This window comes from Lagenorhynchus albirostris, chromosome 17 (assembly GCF_949774975.1).
Source record: "Lagenorhynchus albirostris chromosome 17, mLagAlb1.1, whole genome shotgun sequence".
Classification (NCBI taxonomy): Eukaryota; Metazoa; Chordata; class Mammalia; order Artiodactyla; family Delphinidae; genus Lagenorhynchus; species Lagenorhynchus albirostris.
Genome location: NC_083111.1, coordinates 75,312,770 through 75,339,642, shown reverse-complemented (window position 1 = coordinate 75,339,642; position 26,873 = coordinate 75,312,770). Strand labels below are relative to the sequence as shown.

General features: G+C 45.2%; 1 long non-coding RNA gene across 1 annotated transcript in view; it reads right to left on the bottom strand.

Annotated features, from left to right (window-relative positions):
* The window catches only part of LOC132508311 (uncharacterized), a 222,471-nt gene that overhangs the window by 85,402 nt on the left and 110,196 nt on the right, over window positions 1-26,873 (bottom strand). The window contains exon 3 of the long non-coding RNA XR_009536522.1: window positions 11,294-11,364. This is a non-coding gene — a long non-coding RNA (uncharacterized LOC132508311). The remainder of the gene's footprint in view (window positions 1-11,293; window positions 11,365-26,873) is intronic.

Genomic DNA, 26,873 nt, shown 5'->3' with positions numbered 1-26,873 from the left:
ACCCTTCTAAATATAGAGCTCCTGAAGGAAGAAGAGAAATATTATAAAGGAATCTTTGGTGGTGAAAGAGAAAAAGCAGGCCACCATTACTATGCCAGCTACTGTTCGTCACATGCATTCGTTTTGAGCACTTACTCTATGCCTAGCAGTGTGCAAGGTGGTGGTGCCCATGAACAAGACGGGCAAGGGCTTGCCCTCGTAGGGTTTAGGGACAGTGGTGTGACAGGCTATTCAAGAAGGGATTATTGTGAATATTAATAACACATACACCTTCAAGTTACACTTAAAAGTATGATCATCTGTGGAGACACTAGGTTTAGCAAAGGGAGTATTTGCAAAGTAAAATAAAAATTTCATTTGATTACCAAAAAAGAAGAAGAAGAGATTATAGATGAGATGTAGGTTACAAAAGAGGAAGCAAGGTGCTGTACAGAAGCTCTAACAGCAGAAGGAGCCAACTCCTTGAGAAGGTCAGGAAGGGTCTTGCTAAGGAAGCAACATGTCAGCTGACAGCTAGAAAGTAAGTAAGAGTTAACCTGGAGTGGAGAAGAGAATATAAAATTCCAGAGAGAGGGAAGGCTTAAATTCACTCCTCAGAACAATCCTGTGCTATAATATATGAAGCGAGATTAGCATTTCCATTTGTATCAGTCAGTATAGGCTAGGTTATGCCATGGTAACAAACAATCCAGAAATCTTTAAAGGTTTAAAGCAAAAAAAGTTTATTTCTTACATATCCATCACAGGTGGACAGGGGTTCTGCACACTGTAATTCCTCAGGAACCCAGGCTGATAGAGGTTTCATCTAGATCCATACTTCCACAATCACAGAGACAAGGCAAAGGAAACATGGCAAGCCATGCACTGACTCTAAAGCTTTAACCTAGAAGTGTCAACGTCACTTTTGCACACCTTCATCGGTCAAAGCAAATCACATGATCACAAGTATAATCCCCCTGTAGGAAGGGGCATCAGTGATATATTCTACCCCCCCCCCCATTGTACAGATGGAAAAACAGAGGTTTAAAGAGATTCTATGAGGTGTTCAAGGTCACTCAGCTAGGAGGTGGCAGAGCAGAGATTTGGAATCAGGGTTTCCAACTCAGTCTAGAGCACTTTCAGCCAGAGATGAATTGAAATGCCTGGAAAGGCTTGGAAGTCCTATAGCAGATACCCAAGGAGAACACCACACTTCCTGGGCAAATTGGACTCTGCATGCTGGCCCCCCTAAGCAGACTGGTAACCATGGTGCCCATTCAGAGATGTCTCCTTCCAGCCAGCTTGGCCAGCAGAATAGAGAATGTGGGCTCTCCAGCCCATACTTATTGTTCTGTGGCATTCAACTCTCTTCAATCTGCTGCTTTGAAACTCAAAGACATCTGTGGGTCTGTGCTGCCAGCATGGGCCCCCCACCCCCTCCACAGGCCCCTTCATCTTGGAACAATGGGTTTTTCCAGCACAGAAGGCTGCCGTCACCACCTCAGCTTGTTCCCAGTGTGGTTTCTGGCTTCTCACCTCCTCAAGGATGAACTACCACTTCAGTTTCTCAATCCTAGCAGCATCTTCTTGGTCTCTGTCTCTGATCCAAGTCCAGACCAGGTAACAGTCACACACACACACACACTTTAGACATTTGTGAGGCTTACAAGCCGTGATCTTGGCTAATGTCCGCATGTGTGGTGGCGAATTGTTTCCTCCTCTAAATGTAGTCAAGGATAATCAAAATATCTAAGGAACGCCTGTGAGACTTGAGTGACCCTTTTAAGATAGCATGAAGGACACTTTAAAAGCTATTGAAGTAAATTCTGTTTCTGAAATAAACTCAGTATTGCATCCTGCATCCAGTCGGTCAGAAAATTCTATTGGATCTGCCTTCAAAATACATCCACAGTCTGACTGCATCCCACTAGCCCTCAGACCAAACCCGGGTCCAGGCCACCATCCTCTCCCCAGTGGACTCCTTGTCTCTTCCTGTCTCTGCTCCCCTGTAGTCAGCTCTCCCCATTGATTCAAATCATCAGATGGAGAGAGTCATTTTTCTGCTGCAAACCTCTGCATGGTTTCCGTCTCCATGAGAGTAGAAGCTGCAGTCAGTAGAGTGCCATGCTGGCCTCTCGTGATCTGTCCCCGCGGTGTCTCTGGCCTCCTCTCCCGACACTCTCCTCTCCCTCACCCCCCAGCCGCGCTGGCATCCTGGCTGACCTTGAACACTCCAGGCCCCGCCCTGCCAGGGCCGAGGGGCCTCTGCATTCATTCCTTTTTCTGTCACATTCTCCCAGGTGCATGGCGCACACCTCACCTCTGAGCCTTTGCACACATGCCGCCTTCTCTGTGGGGGGTGCCTGTCCCCACCCCCACCTGCTTAAAATTGAACCACTAACCCCAACTAGCCCAGCCTTATGCTCCCTACCCTTTCTCTGCTTTGTTTTTCTCCATTGCACTTGTCACCATCCAACATATACTATGTCCGTTATATGGTTTATAATCTGTCTCTGCCCATTCGAACAAAAGCTCTATGAGGACAGAGCTGTTTGTCCCTTTTTATTCACGGCTGTAATAACACTGATCATGGAACAGTGCCAGGCACACAGTCGGAGCTCTGTGAATATTTGTTAAATAAAGGAATTCCATGAGAACCTTATGGCAGATCACCTTAACCATGACCCTTCCTGAGCCAGAAAAGAAAGAACACTGCAGTCTCTCCAGCAATGGGATGCACAGGCTTTGGAGGGAAGGAGAGCTGTGTTCGAATCCTGGCTCTGGTACTTGCTGCGTGAGATGCTAAGGGAAAGTTACCTAATACCTCTGAGCTACCACGTCTCTGCAAAATGAGACATCATTTCTCGAGGGTGTTCTGAGGAATAAACGAGATGATGCATGTGGAGCATGTAACACAGTGTCTGGCCCGGAACGCACACTTGGGAACTGGCAGCATCGCTTCCTAATTATCGCACGACAATGTCGAGATGCCACACAGCCAGCGGCTCTCTCACTTGCCCAGCGCTGGCTCCGGCGAGCTGGTCTCGCAGCCCTTGACATTCAAGCTTTGCCTCCACAAAGTTACAAATTGTCGTTAAGACAGGGATCTTCAGGGATTCTGACAAACAGTCAAAATCACATGGTTAAGTTTCAAACACCAAGGTTTCCTGAAATATTCATTCACATTGGAAAAAGAAGCAATGCAGTGGAAAATGATGAGAAAGACTCGAAGGAGATTTGTAGAATTAAACAATTTCAACTAGCAGGGTCCATGCAGAATGTCCATTCCTGACCCAGATGCACAGATTCCCCAAAGAGTCCAGCAGGGTCTGGACAAGTGAGGTCCCCCAGGCCCGTAACTCTGGGAGAGAGCATGTCCTTGAATCGTGTGCCCTCAGCGCCCAGCTTGCCTCTAGTCCCAGCCCTACCGGCCAGTAGGCAAAGAATCACGGGTGAGGTGGGCTAGAAAACTGCCAGTGTGCTCTCACAGTGCCCCTGCTGGGACGATAAACTACAGAAGCTCTAGCTAATCTCTCTCTTCTCTTTCTTTGGTTGAAGCCTGCACTATTCATAGGGTGCAAGACCCCCCAGGTTCCATCCCAGCTCACAGCGTACATCTGGATCAGCAGTGGCCACTCAACTTCAGATTGGCCACATGTGCACAACCTGCCCTCGACCAGGGTAGACCAGACGCCCCAGCTGCCGTCCTGTGTATGAAATATCGCAGACCTAACCCCTGGAAACCCCTCTCCCTCAGCAGCGGCACATGTTTAAATTGCAACCTGCCTCTTGCCCTTCTGTGAGCCGGTCCAGCACCCACATGCCTGGCAAAGCTGTGACTCTTCTGTCACTGCTGTGTTGGAGTTTTCAGAGGCACAATGAGGCCAGCAGATCAGCAGCTAGGTCAAGCGTAAGGTTCACGGGAACGTGCATGGGCTTGAATGCCAGATGCCCTGCGATTAGTACACTGACTCTACTCTCACTGGCTCTGGGTTTGTAGACAAATCTAGCTGCTTCCCTTTCCTTATGAGGAAAGGCAGTGTTGAACACAGTTCAGGGATGTTATGAAGAAAAGAAACAGTGTATACAAGAGCTTGGTACAGAGAGGACAACTGTAGCATTTTTATTATCTTCTAAAATATCTTTGCTTCTATCCCCTCTTCTCCATCTGGTACTTGGACTATGGCAATATCCACCCTGGGGGGCTCCCTGCCTGTAGGCTTGCCCCTTCCCATCCTTCCTCCAATGCGGCCAAAGAGATGTTGCTTAAAATCTAGACACAATTATGCTACTTTCCTGCATAAATCTCCACAACAGATAGTAGAACGCACTTTGTGAGTGAATATGAAGAAGTGGACATTGACAGAGAAAGCAGAGCAGAGCTGAGGGAACCTAGTTTTCTAAATACCTTCCAAGGACTTGCCCTCATGGGTCACTGCCAGAGCTTGCCACAATTCAATCTTCCATGGATTATTTGATTCAACAAGCATCCACTGAGCACTTCTTCCACGGGAAACACTGCACTAGGTGCTGAGAATACAGCCAGCCCCCAGATAGTTCACAGTTTCAGTTACTCCAGGTCAGAAAATATTAAATGGAAAATTCCAGAAGTAAACAATTCGTCAGTTTTAAATTGCATGCCATTCTGAGTAGGGTGATGAAACCTTCCTCATTCCCAATCTGCCCCACCTGGATCCCCACCCACAGGCATCGTCTGCTCCTGACGTCCAGCCATTGCCATCATCCATGATCCGGGGTCACCGGGAGCAGATGATCCCCTCTCCGACGTATCGTATCGTCAGAAGGTCAGTAGCAGCCTAAGCCTGCATCACAGTGCCTACATCATTCACCTCACTTCCTCTCATCCTGTAGGTATCTTATCATCTCACGTCATCATCAGAAAAAGAAGGGTTAGGGGACTTCCCTGGCGGTCCAGTGGTTAAGACTCTGCGCTTCCACTGCAGGGGGCACGAGTTCCACCCCTGGTTAGGGAACTAAGACCCCGCATGCAAAAACACAAAACAAAACAAAAAGAGCAAGGAAGTGAGTAGAATACAATATTTTGAGAGAGAGACCACATTCACATAAATTTTACTATAGTATATATATTGTTATAAATGTTCCATTTTATTAATAGTTATTGTTGTTAATCTCTCAGTGTGCCTAATTTATAAATTAAACTTTATCACTGACATGTATGTATACGAAAAAACATAGTATATATAGAGTTCAGTGCTATGCCCGGTTTCAGGAATCCTCTGAGGGCCTTGGAAAGTGTCCCTGCAGATAAGGGGGGCTACTGTACAGAAGTGAGGAAGGTAAATTCCCTGTCCCCAAAGTGTAAGAGCCTAGAGGTCCACAGGTAAATGTCGAGGTGCCCTGAGGCATCACAACTGTAACAGATTAGGAGCTCAGCGGAGGGGGTCGGTCAATCCACTAGGGATGTTCAAAAAGCATCTTCATGGAGGTGATGCTCTGTGGTTGTAGGATAACGTCAGCCCCCTCCTTGAGAAAGCAAAAGGTTCATCAGAAATGTGTCTTCCTCGAAGAAGAGAATCAGCTTTTAATTAAAAGGAGCCTGTGAGGCGAATCACTTGGATTAAAAGGACTTTGTTATTCAGATGCTGGGCTGTAAAATGTTTTAGGGTACGTTGATAAGGAAGCAAGAAATGCTTTTGCATTTTCTAAACCTAAAGCAACAGGGAACCCTGCTGCTATTTCAGCACACTCGATCTGTGAAGGATGGATTAACAGGTGTTCCCACACAGAGAGAACAGGGTGGTCATTAGTTCTGAAACCCCAGGGTTACTCAGAAGCCTCCATCGCATTTGCTAAACTCTCAGCTCCGGAGCACCAGCCCCCAGAGCTCTCTCAGAAGGTCAGTAGCAGCCTAAGGCTGCAGCAGGAATGGGCTGGGGTCAGGCTTTCACACTTCCAGCAAAGTCCCCAAGGCTTTCCAAGGCAAAAGGTACACAGGTCACACTTTGAGAACTCTGGAAGAGGGGGAAGGTGTAGCATGGATGACAGCAAGGCTGTGTGGGATCACACTGGTGTCTTCAAGGACTGGCAAACAGTTCCAAATGGGAGGCCAGGGAGTTCAAGCTGGAGGCCACAGCTGGGGGTGGGGTGGAGGGGACCTGGGAGCCTCCACGGAAGAGAATGGAAAAGATGCCTCTAAAGAGATATGGGAACATATGTATATATATAACGGATTCATTTTGTTGTAAAGCAGAAACTAACACACCTTTGTAAAGCAATTATACTCCAATAAAGATGTTAAAAAATAAATAAATAAATAAATTTAATGCCGAGCAGTGTGGTTCAGCAGCTTCCCAGGAGGGGTGGGGTCTCCCCTACAGCCACAGTACATCACCCCTCCCCCAGCAGAGTTCAGATCCCAGATCCCGTGAGGTTTCTTGCTCACTTTTTTTTTTTAACATCTTTATTGGAGTATAATTGCTTTACAATGGTGTGTTAGTTTCTGCTTTATAACAAAGTGAATCAGTTATACATATACATATGTCCCCATATCTCTTCCCTCTTGCATCTCCCTCCCTCCCACCCCCCCCATCTTGCTAACTCTGGAGGCCCACATTGTCACAGAAATGTATGTGGTTATTCTGAATCAGAAGCCTCTCTCCCTTCCAGCCCTCCACAGCCCTCTTTCCCTGGATCGATGGGATTAGAAACGGCTGATTTAATTAGTCCAGATGCAGCTTCACTTTATTACTTTCTCATTTACAGTGAAATAATGGGGAGCAAGCAAAAGGAATTTGTCATTATCTAAGGAACCGACAGGGCTGCTGAGGATGCCAATTTCTCGACTGAGCTGCAGCCCTTAGCTTGAGGCAGACCAAGGAAGTCACTGCCTTTCCAGGAAAATCAGGATTTGTGACAGTTTGTGGAGTCCCAGGATCTCAGTGTTTCTAATAATCACCCGAGGGACCTGAGCGGGAAACCTGCTTCTGCCGCTTTCTGTGTGACGATGGACAGGTCGCTGACCTCGCTGACTGAACCTCCAACGCATCTCTGCATTTGAATCACCTCTGGAGAATTTCTACATCAGGATCCCAGTGATGGTGATTCTTTGCGTCTGTGGGGGGCCCAGAAATCCGCCTCCTTAGACGAAGTTCAGGTGATTCTGATGCACGCTGACACTGAGAGCTCCTCAACTGTGCATATACAGCCTTTGGTCCCAATGGACCACCCTGACCTCATTGCTTATACTCACCCTCACATACATCATAGGTGTTGGCTGCAGAGAAATTCTCACCAGTGTCCAAAGGCCCCATCTCTCCCCACTTCCACCTACACATGCTATCCCCCCTGCCGAGGGTTTCCTTTTCCTTCTCCACCACCACTTCTTTCTCCAAATGGCAAACTCTTCCTCCCTATAAAAGCCCCAAGCAAGTATTACCACCTCCATAAATCTCACCCTGATTCTCAGAGACAGACCCTCTCACACTGTCCCCTGTGCACACAGAGCATTTTGTACAGCTCTTCGTAAGAGTACACATTGAATTACATATACTTTTTTCAAGTCTTCACCCAAAACAGATCATGAGATCATTGGAATTATATTCTGTTCATTCCAGTATTCCCCAGAACCCAGAAAAGTGTCTGACACCCAGTGGGTATTCAAAACGTGTATGGCTGATGAGAGAATCAATCCATCAGTCAATCAGTCAATTCATTGTGAGCCAATCTCATTGTCTATGAAGCCCCAGCTCTCAGCTTAGGAATGATAAAATGTGTAGCTGTCTAAGTGATGTGATTTCAGAGAGATCAATAACTCACTCGATGCCCCAAAATAGCTTCCCTCAAATCCTGTTATGGTGCATGAAATTCTCACCATTAGTTTATACTCATTTAATTCAACAAATATTGATTTTGACAAGAACTGTACGAGATCAACTTGAATTGTAGTTGGACCCTGTCTAGCATCATCTGAGAGAAGCATTGGAGAGCTACTCTTCATACGGAGGCAAATACTTAACCGTGGAAGGTTTTCAGGAAGAGTTTCTGGCTCTTGGAGAATTGGTGGCCCTACTTTCTGAAAGAAGGGACAGCATGGGAGGAGGAACAGATGAAGTGGGTAGAAGGGGATAAGGAGTTCACTTAGGGGCATCACTTGGGGAATCTATGGTACGTTCTCGGAGAAGGTGGCCAGTAGGTGATAAGATACAAGCCTCTGCAGCTCAGAGGAAAAGTGTCCTGGGATTTTATGATTGAGGGAGTCACCCAAGCATAGGCAGGTCCAGAGCATGCGATGGAGTAGATGACATCACACAAGGAAAGGCTTCAGCATAAGAAGGAAAGACAGCCAAGGACCAAATATAGGGAAGATCTCATAGTGGAGAGAACTTAAGGCACCTGACATCTGGCTAAGTTCTTAAGTATAATATCATCATCTTGCTCGATTACCATTTGCTGAATGAATGAATAAATAAAGTGAATGGATGAATTTTGTGCTGTAAATACTATCATTTCCATTTTCTTTTTATTTATTTTTTATCTATTTTTTTAATGGAAGTATAGTTGATTTACAATGTTGTGTAAGTTTCAGGTGTACAGCAAAGTGATTCAGTTATATATATATCTATTCTTTTTCAGACTCTTTTCCCATATAGGTTATTACAGAATATTGAGTATAGGTCCCTTCGCTGTACAGTAGGTTCTTGTTATTATTTCCATTTTCTTGGCAGGGCAACTAGAGCTTAGGAAACAAAATGACTTAACCAAGATTATACAACAGAGGCAGAGCAGAAATTCAAACTTAGTTTTGTCTGACTTATTCCTTTCTTCTTTACTGCCTTCCTTTGTGTTAAATAGATATTTTCTAACCTAATTCTCCTTAAAATCCAGCTCAGGATTACCTCCACATGGAAGCCTTCCCTGACTCTGTCTTTAATCTAGCCCATGGCCAAATTGGAAGACTTTTCCTGGGTTCCCACTGCCAAAGCAGAAACAACTCCAGACTACCAGCTACTCAAGGGCAGTAATCATTCCTTGGCTGTCGCTACATCCTCATGTGGAGCTTAGCACATAAAGGACTTCAATAAATGTTTATTTAGGGGTAAAGATTGTAAGTAAATAGACAATTACAATTTTGTGTGCTTAGTGCTAAGATGAAAAAAGCACAAGGTACTGAAGGACCCCGGGGAAAATGGTCCCAACTCAGACTTGGGGTCAGGGCAACCTACCTAGGGCACAACAGATGAATAGGAGTTAGTCTATCAGGAAAGAGGGGATAATATACTAGGAAGATGGATCTAATATAATGTTTCCCAAAATAGGGAGTATGTGCCACCAGAGGAGACAATTTTAAGTAGTGTGGGGAGAATCTTTCTTTTTTTATTTCAATAGTTATACATTTATTTTCCTGTGCATTAGAAAAAGAAATATGCATACACACATACACATGTGTTCAGTACATTAAACCCATGCTTTTGCACCTATAGTAGTTAAGGTAAAACCTACTTTTTAAGTAACAGTTAATCTTTAAAATAAATATTAACAAAATAATGGTACAGGTGGTACCGGACTATGGCAAAACTGTGAAGGTGATACTTGAGTACCTGGAGCTTTGGAAACACTGAGCAAAGGCAGGGAGGTGTGAAACAGCACGAAGCAGGTAAGCGCTACGGGCAATTTACACAGATGGAATTGTAAACTAGATGGGGGAGTGCTGTGTGGACAGTTCTGGGTGCATTGGAAGGGACCACATCATGCAAGCCTTCAAACACTTGCCAAATAGCTTGGGATTTCTCCTGAGAGCAGAGCAACAGGGAGAGGACAGAGTCAAGGAAGTTGCCAGGATTTTTGTTTAAGCAAAAGGGACACTCAGTGCCACACTTCAAGAGTCTTGAGAAACGCCTGCCAGCTCAAACAATCAGAGATGCAAGCCAAGATAAACCTACAGTGATGTTCATTGTAGCATCATCTACGATGGCAAAAAACTACAAACAAGCTAAATGTGGGACAAAAGATTGAGTACAAAGCAGCAGCTCCATGCATGAAGGGTGCAGCCATCAAAGTTGTTTTCAAAAATACACAATAACGTGGGAGAAATGTTCACACGTAAAGTTACATGAAAGATGTAGATACAAGTCTGTATATTCGGCAGGATATATACATACATATTCATTACAGGAAAAAACCTGGAAGGATATACACACACAAATACACACATATATATTATAAATATAACAGCGTTTAGAACTGATGGTATGCTTATAATTTTTTTAAACTTTCAGATTCTCTAAAATTTCTACCACAAATAGTATTTCATTTATTTATTTTTCTTTCATTTCTTTGATTTATTTTTATTCAGGGGGAAAAAAAAAGCTGTTTTTAAGAAGAAAAAGACATTTTCACCAAGGTGGTGCCGAAAGAAAGCCCTTGCTCTCCAAAACGGAGCCCAAAGCAAAGCTCCGAAGGCCAAGAAAGCAGTGATAAAAGGCGTCCACTCAAAAAAAAAAAAAAAAACCCACATGTCACCCACATTCCATCAGATAAAGATCCGGCAGCTCTCAAGGAAGCCCAAGTTTAAAAAAGCCCCTCCGAGAAAACCATAATTCAAAAAGAGTCATGTACCAAAATGTTCATTGCAGCTCTATTTACAATAGCCAGGTCATGGAAGCAACCTAAGTGTCCATCATCGGATGAATGGATAAAGAAGGTGTGGCACATGTATACAATGGAATATTACTCGGCCATAAAATGAAACAAAATTGAGCTATTTGTAGTGAGGTGGATGGACCTAGAGTCTGTCATACAGAATGAAGTAAGTCAGAAAGAGAAAAACAAATACTGTATGCTAACATATATATTTGGAATCTAAAAAAAAAAAAAAAATGGTCGTGAAGAACCTAGGGGCAAGACGGGAATAAAGACACAGATCTACTAGAGAATGGACTTGAGGATACAAGGAGGGGGAAGGGTAAGCTGGGACCAAGTGAGAGAGTGGCATGGACATATATATACTACCAAACGTAAAATAGATAGCTAGTGAGAAGCAGCTGCACAGGGAGATCAGCTCGGTGCTTTGTGACCACCTAGAGGGGTGGGATAGGGGTGGTGGGATAGGTAGGGTGGGAGGGAGGGAGATGCAAGAGGGAGGAGATATGGGGACATATGTATATGTATAACTGATTCACTTTGTTATACAGCAGAAACTAACACACCATTGAAAGCAATTATACTCCAATAAAGATGTTTAAAAAAAAAGGAGGGGAAAATGGATACTACTTAACAAAAATCTCTAAGGACAAATACAAAACTAATGTAGGGCTGATATTCAGCTGGTTCTTACCGTAACAGCCAGGCACGTTGTCTGTTCTGTTCAGTTGTTCAGTCTGTTGGTAAATATTTCGAATATGACTCCTGAAAATAATCAAACAGATTCATTGCTGTAGTGGATAGAAAATGGATGGATGGGGTTCAAAGGTACTATGTAGACTTTTTATAAATCTTGATATTTAATCACCGTGTTCCTCTTCAAAATAAATTAAACAAATAAGTTTTTAAACAAAAATAAATAAATAAATAAAATTTTTAAAAAATTAAAAAGCTCCTCCGAGAGGAACAAACTCAACCATTATTCTATCATCAAACTCCCCTGACGACGGAGTCAGCCACGAACAAAATCAAAGACAACTACATGCTCACGTCCACTGCAGACATCCAGGCCAACAAGCACCAGCCCAAACAAGCTGTGATAAAGCTCGATGACCTTGACAAGCCAGGGTCAACCTCTTGATTGGGCCTGACGGAGCGAAGAGGAGGACATTTGAGTGGCCCTGGATGCTTGGGGTGTTATCACCAAAACTGGGATCATCTAACCTGGCTTTGTCATCTCCAGAGACAAAGAAGAAAAAGGAAGTCACAGAGGACTATTCGCTGTTGCCCCTGTAATAATCTCCCCAGGAAAACGAAAAAAGAACGGCTCTTGTCACTAATTTTAAAAATCAGAGGATGTGTTCAAATTCCCTTTTATAGTCACTACCCTTTTGTCTCCTGCCGGCTGAGTGCTGATACAAGGCACTGGGCTTTTGTTCCTGTAATACTGAGCTTGTCTTCATCAATAACAGTGTGCTAGAACCTTTTTCTGAATCAAAACTGGGGCCATGGAAGAGGAGGATTTCTGATTAGGCCCTAGAGTTTGTCCTGTACAAATGAACTTTCCAAGTGGGACAGAGAGAGAGAAAATGAGAATACAGTAGAAGGGAAAAAACTATCTTCTTTATACTCCAGCTAATTATTTTAATCATCTGATCCTACTTAAGTAATGAACTAAAGTGGAGTTAAGCCTTTTGTATTTGTACTTTTTTTTTTTTTTTTTTTTTTTTTTGCGGTACGCGGGCCTCTCACTGCTGTGGCCTCTCCCGTTGCGGAGCACAGGCTCCGGACGCGCAGGCTCAGCGGCCATGGCTCACGGGCCCAGCCGCTCCGCGGCATGCGGGATCCTCCCGGACCGGGGCACGAACCCGCGTCCCCTGCATCGGCAGGCGGACCCCCAACCACTGCGCCACGAGGGAAGCCCTGTATTTGTACTTTTTTAATGTTGTCCGTTTCCTCTTCATTCATTACTTGAATCGTAGAATCTCAGGGTTGTGAGAGGCCCACAAGCTCATCTAGTTCAATCCTTTCATTTTGCAGAAGGGAAACCAAGGCTCAGTGCTGGACTGATTCAGAATTTAGTAAAGGAAATAGTACAAAGACAAGAATGGGGAGGAACAGCCGGGATGTAGTGAAAACTATGATACAGTTTGAAATAAAGCAGAATTCCAATATTCCTTAGCCATGCAACCTTCATAAATATCTTACTGCCACTGAGACTGAACTCTACAAATATAAATGGAGATAATATCACCCACTGAGTGAAGGTCTGGAAAATAGTGGGCCAGGGCTGGGCGTACAGTTGGGTCTCGATATTGGCCACATGCCGTACAACGCATGTGACACACACATGGCATACGTCATTGCACGTTGAACGTGAGGTCAGGAGTTGCAATTATCATCCCCTTGTTACAGACTAAGAAGCCAAGTTTACACAGCTAGAAAGTGGCGGAGTCAGTATTCACACACAATCACAAAATCAGGAACAGGAGCTGTTAAATGCTATTATACCCTGTGCGCCTCAGTAAGTCCTACTTCTTTATACTGATTTTAAATCAGTAGTGAAAGCACTACAAAAACTGCCAAGTGCTGAGAATTTAAGGAATGACCATTTTTTTCCAAATATCCAAAGTGGTGGGGGTCCTTCTCAGAGTCAAAATCGATCTGAATCAGCAGTTTCATCTCTAGAATGCTCTGCTAAGTGATAACTCAGGCTCATTTCAAGTGGTTTCTCAAGGTCATTTGATTATAGTTCCGAACATACAGATCATCTGATTGCCTTGGCATAAGTACACGCAGGACCGACAAGGTCCTGGGTATGAAGTAGAAAAATGTAAATCCTAGAGACAGCTGCAGCATTAGCAGTCTGGAACCCCACAGTCCTACTGCTGACTCCACCACTTACAGCCCTCGTGACCAAGGACACGCTCATCAACCGTGCTGAAGCTCAGTTTCTGCATCCATAAAATGAAGACTGATACTAAAAAAGGCAACATAGTATTGTCCCATGTGTCTTAGCCAGATACTGACAGATTTAAATTGGAAGTTCAAGATTCTCTGGTCCAGGGCTCACAAACTCAAATGCCTATAGGTGCTGGGCAGATAATAAAATGAGTGAAACAAACTTAGTGTTAGACAATAGGGAGTGGTCGGGATTGTGGTGAACTAAGGATGCTCACTGAGAGAACTGCTGAATTCCAGCTTTGCACGGAAATAGGGGCTCAGGAATTCTAGATTTCTCCCATTATCAATGGAAGGCAGAAATTTCTTCTTTTTTTTTTTTTTTTTACATTTTTATTGAGGTATAGATGATTAACAAGGTTGTGTTAGTTTTAGGTGCAGCAAAGTGAATCAGTTATACATATACATGTATCCACTCTTTTTTAGACTCTTTTCCCATATAGGCCATTAGAGTATTGAGTAGGGTTCCCTGTGCTATACAGTAGGTCCTCATCAGTTACCTATTTTATAGATAGTAGTGTGTATATGTCAATCCCAATCTTCCAGTTTATCCCTCCCCCTCCCCCCCACCATTAACCATAAGATTGTTTTCTACATCTGTAACTCTATTTCTGTTTTGTAAAAGTTCATTTGTGCCATTTTTTTAGCTTCTGCATCTAAGCAATATCATACAACATTTGTCCTTCTCTGTCTGACTTACTCACTCAGTATGACAATCTCTAGGCCCATCCATGTTGCTGCAAATGGCATTATTTCATTCCTTTTTGTGGCTGAGTAATATTCCATTATATATACGTACCACAACACCTTTATCCATTCCTCTGTCGATGGACATTTAGGTTGCTTCCATGTCCTGGCTATTGTAAATAGTGCTGCAATGAACACTGGGGTGTACGTATAAAAGCTATTCTGAGTTTTAAATGCTGATAATTAAAGTATTTTAGGGACCATATAGGTCAAACAGACATTTGTGAGGGCTAGATTTGTCCCTTGGGCCGATGGTTCATGACCTGTGAGTCTAACCCATCTCCCTCCCAACCCAGCCAAGGACACTGAGATTCTGTGAGGTGAAGAGTGGCCTGTCACCACCAGGACCAGAATCCACATGTCCTGTCACCCAGTTCTGGGCTTTTCCATAGCAGAGCTGCTTCTTTGATTCTCTGGAGTGGACTAGAAAAGGGAGATTACAAATTCAACACAGCAGCAAGAAAACTCAGATGCCCCACCCTCCTCCCTGGACAGGTCATTTGGTCAGAGTACAAGGCAGAAAAGAGATGATTTGCTTCCCGGTCTTCTGACTGTGAGGTAAGTAGTGGGAGGAAAGAAACACTGGACTCATGTCAAGGTTCAGAGAGATTTCATTCTCTTTCAGACACTGATGTATCTGCATATTCATAAAGTCTCAATCATTATTCTAATAATGCCCACCATTGCTGCTCTATTTTCTCAGGTGTTACCTCTTATCTGCTGAGCAAAGAATACCCCCAAAGGGCTGTACTTCTTCCTCCCCCAGAAAGATAGGCTGTTGCCAGGAGAACCAGCTTCAAAAGTCAGAACCATGGAGAACAGAAGGCATCAGGTTACACAGAAACAATTATGCCCAAGACCCTAATTGGATTATTAGCAGCCCCAAATTCAGCTTTAAGCAATTATCTACTCCACGCCTATGAAAAAATAAAGCACAAGTCATTTCTTGACTGTGCTTCCTAGCGAAGGAGAGGAAAAGATTCTTCTTGCAATGTGTGGAAGAGTTTCTACTAATGAGGCAGAAAACAATTCTTGGAAGAAAAAAATTGCATATATCCACACAACCCATTGGTGACTCTTCTTCCATTATTAAAAGGTTTTTTAAAAAATTGAAGAAAGCAAGTAATTTAAATCTCTATTCATAGCCCAGTTATATTTCTGTATCAAGGTCTGCAAAAGATCAGATAATCCTTTTCAAATTTCCCAGATGACTTCTTATCTCCTGTGAATCACCAGAGCTTCAGTTCAAGACAGCATGGAAGGATTTCAGACCACCCATATGTCAGCCCCTGTGCGGGCTCCAGAGGTGAGGAGGACTGATTGGTAAGACCTCAAGGAGCTGAGTCTCCTGAGCTCAGAGCTTAGGGGTGAAGAAGCTGACACCAAACCAGCTCATCACAGGACAATGCAACACATGTGAGTCTGAATGTCTACACCAAGTTCTGTGGAAACAGAGGATCAAACAACTAGCAGTATCTGGGAAAGTCAAGGGAGGCTGCATGGAAGAGGTGACATTTATGGTCATTGAAGGATGAGTAGGAGTTCGCCAAAGAGACAAGGTAGTAGATTGTCATCATGAGCAGAGAAGACAAGTAATATATGGTCACAGGTGTGAAAATCCTTCAGGAGACCCTGTGCAGTTGGTGATGGGGTCCTCTGGTGCACAGGGTGGAGTGCAGCACCTGTGATTTTCTGCAAAGTGTTTTCACCTCATTATTTTATTTTATCCTTAAAATAGCCCAGAGCCCATGAGGCCAGGACTTGTAAAGTCCCAGGCTCTGGGGTGAATACTTGGCATTTATCATTTAATTTAATCTTCCCATCAGGGCTTTGCAGGGGATATCCTTCCTATCCCCATTTTGCAGACCAGATTCCAAGGCGGCAGGCCATTAGTTACCTGCCCCAGGTCAAAGCAGGAGAGATGGGATTCAGACCCAGGCACTGTGGCTCCAAGCGCCACACTCTTCACCATGCACCTGCCGCCCATGTGATTCAGGTGGTTAATAACTAACCACAAAGGCACAGAGAATACAAGGCAGGGTCCGAACTGTGGGGCTGGATCTTCACCTCCAGCATTCCGGCTCTCTCTACTCCTCGTGTGGCCCAAGGTGATCAGTTTCCAGCAAACCCACACAGCCTACAGTCTCTATGGAGAACAAGAGTTTGGGCAAATAGGCACCAGATACCACTGGTGGCTGTGACATTTCAAATCACTGGCTTTTCTTCCTTCCCTGCACATAGGCCTGGGGATTACATATCAACCAGCACAGCAGCTCTGCTGGAAATTCTCCTTGTCAACTTATTAGAGCCACCCTCAGACATGAACTGATACAGTTTCCCCAGGACGTTTTAATTTAATTATTTATTCCAAACCTTGGCCTCACCCTCCCCCCGTCACACACACCAGCACCACCCATCTCTAAACCTCTTAACAGTGGAAGATGGGCCAACTCAGAAGCAGAGGGTGAATTTGAATCCCAACTTCGCATTTTATTAACATCTCAGGAATGGAGATCTCTTGGCTATAAAATGGGATTTCTCCATTCAACACATATTTATTGGGGACCTACAATGTGCCAGACACGCAGAATTCCCGGTCAGCAAAATGAACCTATTCCTGCCTCATGGAGTCTACAAACTAGCAAGAAAGAAAAGCAATGACATCAATCACTGCGATCAATTTGATAAGCATTCAGTCAGAGGAAGCATGATTCTTAGAGCCGGGAGGGTGATGTTTCCAACTCATCCAGGGTGTTGAAAGCAGACCTACATCCAGTGCCTGGGAGCATTCTGGAAGAAAAGTGGTGAGAATCAGGAGGCTGTGGAAAGAGGAGAGGCTTTAGATTCAGACAAGATCAGGTGCCACTGCTCACTGGACACACTTCTCCTCACCTGTAAAATGGGTATAGCAGCAAGATCTACCTCTCACATTTGTTCTTTTTTGGGGGCGGGCGGGGAGAACTAAATAAGATAACGTCAGTTCCAAATCTGGAACATACTGGATTTTCAACCTGTAGTCATTCCTGTCCTCTGTGCCCATGAGTGCAAATGATAGCACCAGCCCCACACTGCAAGGCCTGAGCTTGGAGTGGTATCAGGACACACACAGTCACTGAGTCACTCTTTTAATCAGTTCCTCGTAAGCATAGTAAACCCAAAAATATACACGAAGCAGTGTGAGAAGCAAAGAGGCCTGAATAAAAATATAGAAGAAATCTGGTTCCAGCCACAACTGGGGACCAACTTCCCTGGGCCTCTCTGGTCAATTTTATTCTCACCTGCCAACAGGACAGTAGTATCTACACCAATCGTCCCATGGTAATTAATGGTACAAAGACCAGAATCTGATGAAACAAGTAAATGAGAAGCCGTGGAAAGCCATCCAGGTAGAAATGATTAATGCTCTTATAACTTCATGATTCTTATTGTTCAGAAGCTGGACCATGTTCTTAAATGGAGTTTATGATAAATCGTGGTGATGATGTGCCCACTTCTCTTACCATGGGCAAAATAGAAAGATCATGGTCATCACAATCAGAAGACAAAGATTAGAATCCTATCTTGGTCACTTTCAGCTGTGTGACCTTGGTGATCTGAATTAACCTCTCTGAGCCTCCAAGACTTCATCTGCAAAATGGGGAAGAGCAATACATTCTCCATGGCATAGTGTTCTGAGGAGTAAAAGAGCCCACGTCAAGTACCGGAAATATCGTAGGAGCTCCATTAACGTGTGAATCTAGGTGAGCAATGTTAGCTTCCCCCCCTGCCCCTCGGAAGCCTGACTCCCCAACTTCTTAGTGATCCCACATAGCCAAGCGTTTCCTGACCCCAAAATCATGCTCATCTCCAGGGAAGTTGCTCTCTGAGATTCTGCCAGCATCGTGAAAGTTCTACGCCAACAACAGCTGGCCCCTCAGGCTCCTTCCTCTTCCCCTCAGCATCCTCCTTTCCCCTCTCACGAAGAGGTCTCCCTTCTCCTGTCTAAGTCCAGCCGCTCAACCCACACACTCAGGCCCTACCGGTCCAAGCTGGTTCCACGTTCTTTCTGGTCCCTCACATTCCAGCAAGGTGGCAGCACTCTCTTAAAGGGCCCTCCCCCCAGCCAACCAGCCTCAGAAGGTCTTTACTTCCACCTTCTTCTAAGCTCCTCCATCACAGCTCAGTCTTATCTGTTGCTAATGACAGAACCCATTTCTTGCCTCTCAGCCTAATTCCTTTGGGCTTGTACCTCCAAGCTGTTTCTTTCTGTCTCGCTCCTTCATCCTGGCTGCGATGCTCAAATTCCTTGTGGCTCCAAGAAACCACAGGACTGCACTGACCACTGCCCACACACGTATCCAATAGCACCGTGGCCCTGCTCCCCTGGGAGGAGAGTTCTGACAACTCCCACGCTTCATCAGGGACCCTGCTCCCTCATCAAGTGTCTTCCACTTAGAACCTAAGCAGGCTGATTATTGCACTTTTAATTACTTAACATCTAGCACATTAACAAAGATCTACCTAAATTTCCCTTCAGCAAGTCACCAGCGATGTCCATCTGAACGCTGAAACAAGGATCCATCCTGGCCATGGAAGATTCCGTGGGGTCAGAAGGCGGACAGAGAAGGAGGGTCTCCTGTCCAGAGCTGCAGGCAGCTCTGAAATCAAGAGCCAATTTGGAGTCCAGCGTGAGAGTGGACCAGAACTGGGAGCCAGAGGAGAGTCTGGCCAGCCTGAAAGCTGAAGGCAGGAGCAGAAGAAGACATCAGAGCCAGCGGAGGGGCTGGGAACTCAGAAGCTACATGCAGGGAGCGAGAGGCCAGACATCTAAGTGACTGGGTGGGTCCGAGCCAGCCTGCTGCCCACGTGCCCGCCTTGGTGTAGTGCCTGAGCAAGAAGGTTTCATTTATGAGGTCAGAGATGCACGTGGACAGCCTCCTCGTTGTCAAACCCAGCGGTCACTTCCCAGGTCTCTTCCTCCTCAAATGCCACACTGCTTGGCCCCACTCGCCATCACCGACCACCCTTCCTACCTGAACCTCTCCCCTCTTCAGCATCCTCCCAGCCCTCTGCTTCTTCTCTGGATTCAGTTTTCAAGTCCTCTCCTCTTCTTTTTCTACATTTTCCCATTGTCAGTAAGATCACCAGGTTAGTAAGTAGAAGAACTAGGACACTGTCTTCCAGTGGCCAAAGGCTCTGCCTGTCCCACATGTGTCGTAGTACAGACAAAAAGCAGCTAAGAAACCAACGCTGTTTAAAATTCATCAAACACTTACTGGGGTCTGGATCTATGCCAGGTGTGGTGGATAATTCTGAACCCTCAAGGAGCTTTAGATTAGAAGGTGGCTGGAGGGTGGACATTTCACAGCAGACACAAGGCTTCCCAACCCTCTGATCTAGAGTCATTTTTAGACCAGCGAGAAGGCGTCTCTCCAAGGTCCTGATCAGTATGTGGGTACCCAGTAATTGTTCCCACATGCACTTGTACTTTTCTACAGCTGCTGCATGCTGTATCTACAAAAACTATCAGCCTCACCATCAATCCCCAAGCTTGTATGGTCTCTGAATTATTTAATGCTACATTCCAAGAGGCTGTGAATAATGGAATGGGGTGTAAATAATCTTATCTCTGTCTCTACACACAGAGATTGTGAAGGGGCACCTAAAGAGGCTCTATTCTGCCAGAATCTTCCAACACCTGTGCATGATTAAAAACCAAACCAAATGCCCCCTAGATAACTGCTATTCCCTAGCGGGGGAAAGAAATGAGCAAGTGTCTCGTCACATTTCATATAGAGAGAGAAGCAATTATATATCAGGTTTCAGGTTCAAGTGCATCTAGGATAATTACAGCACTGCTTTCGAGTTGTATAGAGCCTGACAGATCACCTAGTTCTTTCTGCCTTATAGGGATGGGCGGGGTGGCTTTCCTAATTGACAGACAAGGACACTGCTCCCCAGGGAGACTACCTGGCTTACAAATAGAGTTACAACGAGGAAGAAGCAAGCCTGGGGTTTGGGTCTTCTGACTTCCTTGTCAGCAACCTCTCTTTTCCACCTTCCCACTTGGCTATTGGGGCATCACGCAAACATGCCTTTGTCTCCCAGTCATCATGCAGTGTTCATGTGACCTGCCCACATTTCAGGCTTGTCTTCATGTCAGGTCGATTTTCGCGAGGGCATGGGAAGGGATTCATGTGATTTTCATGCCCCACACTGAGTGTCAGATGCTTGCCTATCTACTCAGGTTAATGAGCCACTAAGATAAAGGAAGGAGAAAAATGAAAATATTCAGGAGATGAAGGGCTCTGTCAATGAGCCCCCGCTAAGCGCTATGGTGTGGTAGCAACAAGCTCTGGACCAAGAATCAAGAAATCTAGAAACCAGTTCTGATTCTGCCGCTACCAGCTATATGATCTCGGAGAAGTCTCATCACTGTAAACATCCAACTTCTTACTCAATAAAATGAGATAAATAACAGTTTAGACCCCACAGGGTTGGGGGGAATGACCAAAATGGGAACCATGTACATTAGTGGAAGTGTTATCCCCATCTATGAATGGATGTGCCTAGGATTGTAGTCATGATGCAGGAAGATAAATGCTCATCAGGCCTGGGGTAATTTGGGAGAATTTTCAATCTTCCCAGAGACAAGGAGCCAACACAAAGGCAGAAATGTGAGTTCCTCAAGCCTGCTTCACAGGAATAGTCCATGTTAACCAAAAGTCTTCTGTTGTAAGTCCTCTCCCAATTTCAAAATCTCCATCATAAAATCCTCCTTCCCTCGGGCTTCCCTGGTGGCGCAGTGGTTGAGAGTCCGCCTGCCGATGCAGGGGACGCGGGTTCGTGCCCCGGTCCGGGAAGTTCCCACATGCCGCGGAGCGGCTGGGCCCGTGAGCCATGGCCGCTGAGCCTGCGTGTCTGGAGCCTGTGCTCCGCACCGGGAGAGGCCACAGCAGTGAGAGGCCCGTGTACCGCAAAACAAAACAAAACAAAACAAAACAAAAACATACCTCCCCGGACAAGGATGGAGGAGAATATGGTCAGAAATGATAAAAGCAGTAAACACTCCACTGCAATCTTCACCCTCATTTCAGCAGTGTTTATCCTCAAATTTCTTTCTTCTCTTAGGAGCTCGGAATCTCTTGTGACAACTATCGCCTACCCATGTGTCCCTAAAGGACCATTTGAATCTGTGTCTCAGTACACATCTTGGGTCCTCCCTCATGTCCACCTTAACTGGACACCTGACTACCAAAACCACGTGGACATCAACCAGGAGGTGGGTGAACAGCATCTTAAGCTAATTAAGGAAAGCAGGTTATTATAGGGAGGCCCTATTCAAAAAAATAAGGAAATCCGGTATGACAGAGAGCTGAAACATCACCTAATTGGGAGAACAATTGCGAAGAACTATTAACCAGAGTAGATTCAGTTCCAGACACCCCACTGCTTAAGTGTCAAGACCAGAATAGCTTCCCAAAGTCTGATGGATGACTCCACTTCCTCTCCAACACTGTGAAAGAGCAACAAGGTAGGATGATGAAAGATTATACAAAAGGTGAGGTTTGTTCTACCTGTTCTCATCCTTTCTCCTCTTCTCTTCCCAGCTTTATGTATTTATTGTGCATTGAATTGTGATTATATCTCTGATACTTCTGTGAGCATCCTGAAGGGAGAAAACTGTATCTCATTTTTCTTTATTTACTCAATGATTCACTGAACATCTCCACACAGGTGATCCACAGACATCTTCTTTTTTTTTTTTTTTGCGGTACGCGGGCCTCTGCACAGGCTCCGGACGCGCAGGCTCAGCGGCCATGGCTCACGGGCCCAGCCGCTCCGCGGCATGTGGGATCTTCCCGGACCAGGGCACGAACCCCTGTCCCCTGCATCGGCAGGCAGACTCTCAACCACTGCGCCACCAGGGAAGCCCCACAGACATCTTTAAATCAAAATGTCTAACAGTGAGTTCCTTAACTGTCCCTCATATTCGCCCTTCTTCCGAATACCCTACCTCAGTTGATGGCACTGCAAACACCCTAATCACCAGGCAAGAAGGTGCCACCCTTGACCCCCACAACTTCCTCATGCCCTACATCCATCAGCCCTAAATCTGATTCGGTTTTGCCTTAGTCTTCAATTAACTCCCTGACGTTTGTTGAATTCCTTACGTGTGCCATGCACTCTAGCTCCAGGGGCATCAGGGTGGACAAAATGGACATTATGCCTGTCCTCGTGGGTTCAAATCCAGCTCCATCCCTTACTAGTTTGGGAAAATTACTTATCCTCTGTTTGGCTCCAGGTCCTCATCTGAAAAATGGAGATAAAAATAGTGCCTACTTCTGGATGGATGAATGAATTTTAAAAACTGGTATATACATATGATGGAATGTTATTCATCCTTAGAAAGGAAGGAAATCCTACGTCATGCTACAACATGGATGAAGTTTGAATTATGCCAAGTGAAATAAGCCACGTACAAAAGGACAAATACCGTTGATTCCACTTAGATGAGGCTAAACGAGTCGAACTCATAGAATCAGAAAGTAGAATGGTGGCTGCCAGGGGCTGAGGGAAAGGGGCTCTGCGGAGTTGTTATTTAAAGGGTATAGGATTTCAGTTTTGCAAAACGAAAAAGTTGAAGAGAATTATGGCACCACGGTGTGAATATACTTAAGACTACTGAACTGTGCACTTTGAAATGGTTAAGATGCCAAACTGAGAAATCCTGGGATGGATGTAACTTTAAGCACGGCTAGATTCAGGGGCTCAGAGGATGTGGTCAGGGAGGGCCTTGTCCCCGTCTGCTGGCTCTGCCTTCCTGGAAGGGTGATGGGGGTATTTCAGGCTGGCCTGACCCCAGGGAGCCACTGGCTTTCAGGTTTATGTCCTGTCACAGCCCAGCAATTCTTGCAGAAGGAAAGTCTCTCTTTCCCTGTAGTTCCAATAAAAGTCTCAAGGTTGACTCTGAATAAATAAATAAATAGAATGGTCAAGATGATAAGTTGTGAATTGTGTCTTTTTCACCACAAGTCAAAAAATTTTTTAAATCAACCTAAGAAAATAGTGCCTATCTCTCAGGATTTTCATGAAGATTCAATACATGAGTTAATACGTGTAGAGCACTTAGAACACAGTAAGTGTTCATAGCAAGTACCATGTGCATTTGCTGTATACAAATGCTCATTGTAATAAGTGGTACTGAAGAACAAGGGCTCCCCCGTGCCCTGGTGACCTTACACATAGGCACATAAACCAGGCAGACAAAGCCTCAAGCCACAGCCCGTCTGAGTCTTGGCAGAAAGAAGAACCTGAGGATGAGAGGCTTCTAAGAAGCCACTACGAATTCATCTCCACTCACTCCCCATCCCCCCTGGGAAGCTGTTAGAAGATAGTTTCTCATGACTTCTGATGAGATATGAGACTCTTCACCCCTCCCCCTCCCCACACAGCTGCACTCAGCAGCGAGTGTCCCACCACTTTGCTACGTTGTCATCTGGGCCCTGTGGCTTTGGTGTTCTCCTTTTGGGGTGTGCGAGAGGGATCTGAGTAGCTAGCTAGTGGCTTGGGCTCCTCTCCGTTTCACCGTCTATGTGTGTAATAAACTGTCTCCATCTAAACATGGACGATTGTATCTTGACTGGACAAATCTGTCAGCCTTTGCCCTTGGCCTTGTGCTCAACAGAGAGAAAGAAAGTGTCTCATATAATAAAGAGACTAACAGAGGGACTGTCCAGGTCAAGGGCATCCATAAGAGGCTCTCCATGGACTGCCCCACATTTGACCCATCAGCAAATACCATCACTTCTGCCTTTAAAATACACCATCTGGTCTCTCCTCCTCTGCTTGTGGTCCCTCCCGTGAGGTTTCCTAGAGGAACCAGGGCAACCTTGTAAATATACAGAGAATCATGTCATTCCCCTCCTTCTTGCTCTTCAAAGACTTCCAGTTATATCAAATAAATGCCATTCTTATCAATGCCCTACAAGACCCTTCACGACCTGGCTTCTGCCTACATCTACAGGCTCGGTCACGAGCCAAGCTCTTGCCACACAGGCTTCTTCTAGCCCATCAAACACGACAAGAACGTTTTGCACCGTAGAGCCTTTGCACACGCAGCCCTTCCCCCTCTGGAGCTGAGAAGAGAAGATGGTAGAAGACAAAATCCTGAAGGAGTCCTAAGAATGGGAAGCAAGTGATGAGCAGGTGGAGATGTGGGGCAGTAACTCAGAGAGTGGTGTCAGGAATCCAGGTGAGGAGAGCATCTCAGGAAGGAGAGATTAGTGGACTCCGTGGTCTGATGGGAACTCATGTGAGACTCACGGTGTTCAACAATTCAGCATGATGCGAGGTCACTGGTGGCCTTATTGTGAGCAGCCCTGGAGAGATGGGGGGTCGAGGCCAGCCCATGGGGTGTCAGAGAAAATCAATGAGAACCAAGTATGAGGAAAGGCTGGAGATGAGGATGAAAAGGGAAAGTAACAAGAATGAAGTTGTGAGACGGCAGGAGAGGATGGATTCCAGAGAACAAGCAGAAGAAGTAGCCTTGGAGGAAAGGAAGATGCTTGAAAAACAAGAGTAAAAGAGAGAAGAGGGGGTGCTTTTAGACGTCCCATGTGTCTTTTTTCTCAAACTTCACACTGAACTTCTCATGGTTCAACCAAATGCATCACACTGGCCTTCTCCTCTGCACTTTTGCTCAGACTCTTTGTTAAGAATGTCCTTCCTGAGACTTCCCTGGCCGTCCAGTGGTTAAGACTCTGAACTTCCACTGCAAGGGGCGCGGATTCGATCCCTGGTCAGGGAACTAAGACTCCACACGCCGCGCACCTGGGCCACAAAAAAAAAAAAAAAAAAAGTCCTTCCTACTTTCCTTTGCCTACCTGCTCCTAGTGACTTTACATGCACACTTTGAAGACCCCCTCTTCCCGCTTGGGTGACGTATTTCTCCTCTTAATTCCCCAAACCTACCCTTCATAACTCTGTCACTGCATTTGTCAGTTTGGTTTATATTTACAATCTTAGCAATCTGTTTCCATCGTGAACGCACGAGCTCTCTGTGGGTAAGACGCCAATCCTATTTAGGTCTGCATTCCCAGGGATGTCTAACATAAAATGGGCACCATTGTAAACATTTGCTGAGCGACTGGAATTAGCAGCCCTGCACTGAGTCACAGCTTTGCAATTTGTTTTTCCTCTGAATAGTTTTAAGCAAATTGTTTCATCTCTTTGAGCCTTGGTTACTTACACTATATATAAGGAGACCAAACCCAACTGAATATTGAAGGAATCGAATGGAATATTGATCATGATAATGCTTTCGAAAAGCATGCTTACAATGATCACATGATTACAATGTAATATATTACCATTCATCGCTGTTACGTCTTAGGGGGAGCTGTTCCTTTAATCAGTTCTAACAGGAGTATCCACGATGTTAATGAGTTTCAGTTTTGGTTTTTGAGAAATTGGAGAGGTGGTGGTGTGGTGGATTGACGCCTGGAATTGGACTCAAGTTCCTAAATAGACTTGGGACTCAAAGAAAATCACTTAATTCATCAATTTGATTAGTTATAAATAGTTGCTGAGCACCCACCAGGCATCAGGCACTGGGGATGCAGAAGTGAGAAGGTTCTGTTCCCACCTAGAGAGAGAGAAACTTGCAAATCAGCGGTGAGAGTTCAATATCTCACAGTAACGGCTGGGATAGAGGTGGGAGAGAGCAGAGCAGTAGCACCGTGGAAGGAGAAAGAGGCAGTCAGAGAACCTTCCCAAGGAGAGCTGGGGGTGCATTTGAGCTGCAATTTGGAGGATGGGTGGGACTTGCCACAGAGAGCCAGGGGAGGGGACTGCAGCATGAGTAAAGCCTGGTGTGTGTGGCAAACAGACTTCAGGGTGGTCCCATGATCCCCACCTCCTGCTATTCATGCCTTTGGTAATATCCTCCCCTTGAGAAGGGGCAGAGCCTCTTCTAACCAATAAAAAATGGCAAAACGGAAGGGATATCACTCCTGTGACTATGTTACATTATATAAAACCCTGTCTTGCTAGCAGATTGCTCTAGGATACTTGCCGACTTTGAACAAGCAAGCTGCTGTGAATCCTACAGCTTCAAGGAAACGAATTCCAACAACAACTGAGAAAGCTTGAAAGTAGATCCTTCTCCAGCTGAGCCTTCACATAAGAATGCAGCCCAGCCACCCCCTTGACTGCAAGCTGGTGAGATCCTGAAGCAGAGAACCCAGCTAAGCTCTGCCCCAGATTCTTGACCTATGGAACTGTGAGACAATAACTGCATGTTGTTTAAAGCTGCTACATGTGTGCTCATTTATTAGGCAATGATAAAAATATATATATAAAGTGTGAGGCAACACACTTTTCAGCTCAGAAGAGACATGGCCATCTCCTAAGCCTTGGTTTTCCCAAGCATAAAGCTGGAATTGTCACAAGATCAGACACGCACACTTCTCTGGACCTTTGGGGGATGCTGGTGAGATGGGGGTTTAGCTGTGAGAGCATTTGTGAATTGCTGGATGCCATAAAGTTGTTGGTTGATCCCATCTCCTTACAGACACACTTAACCA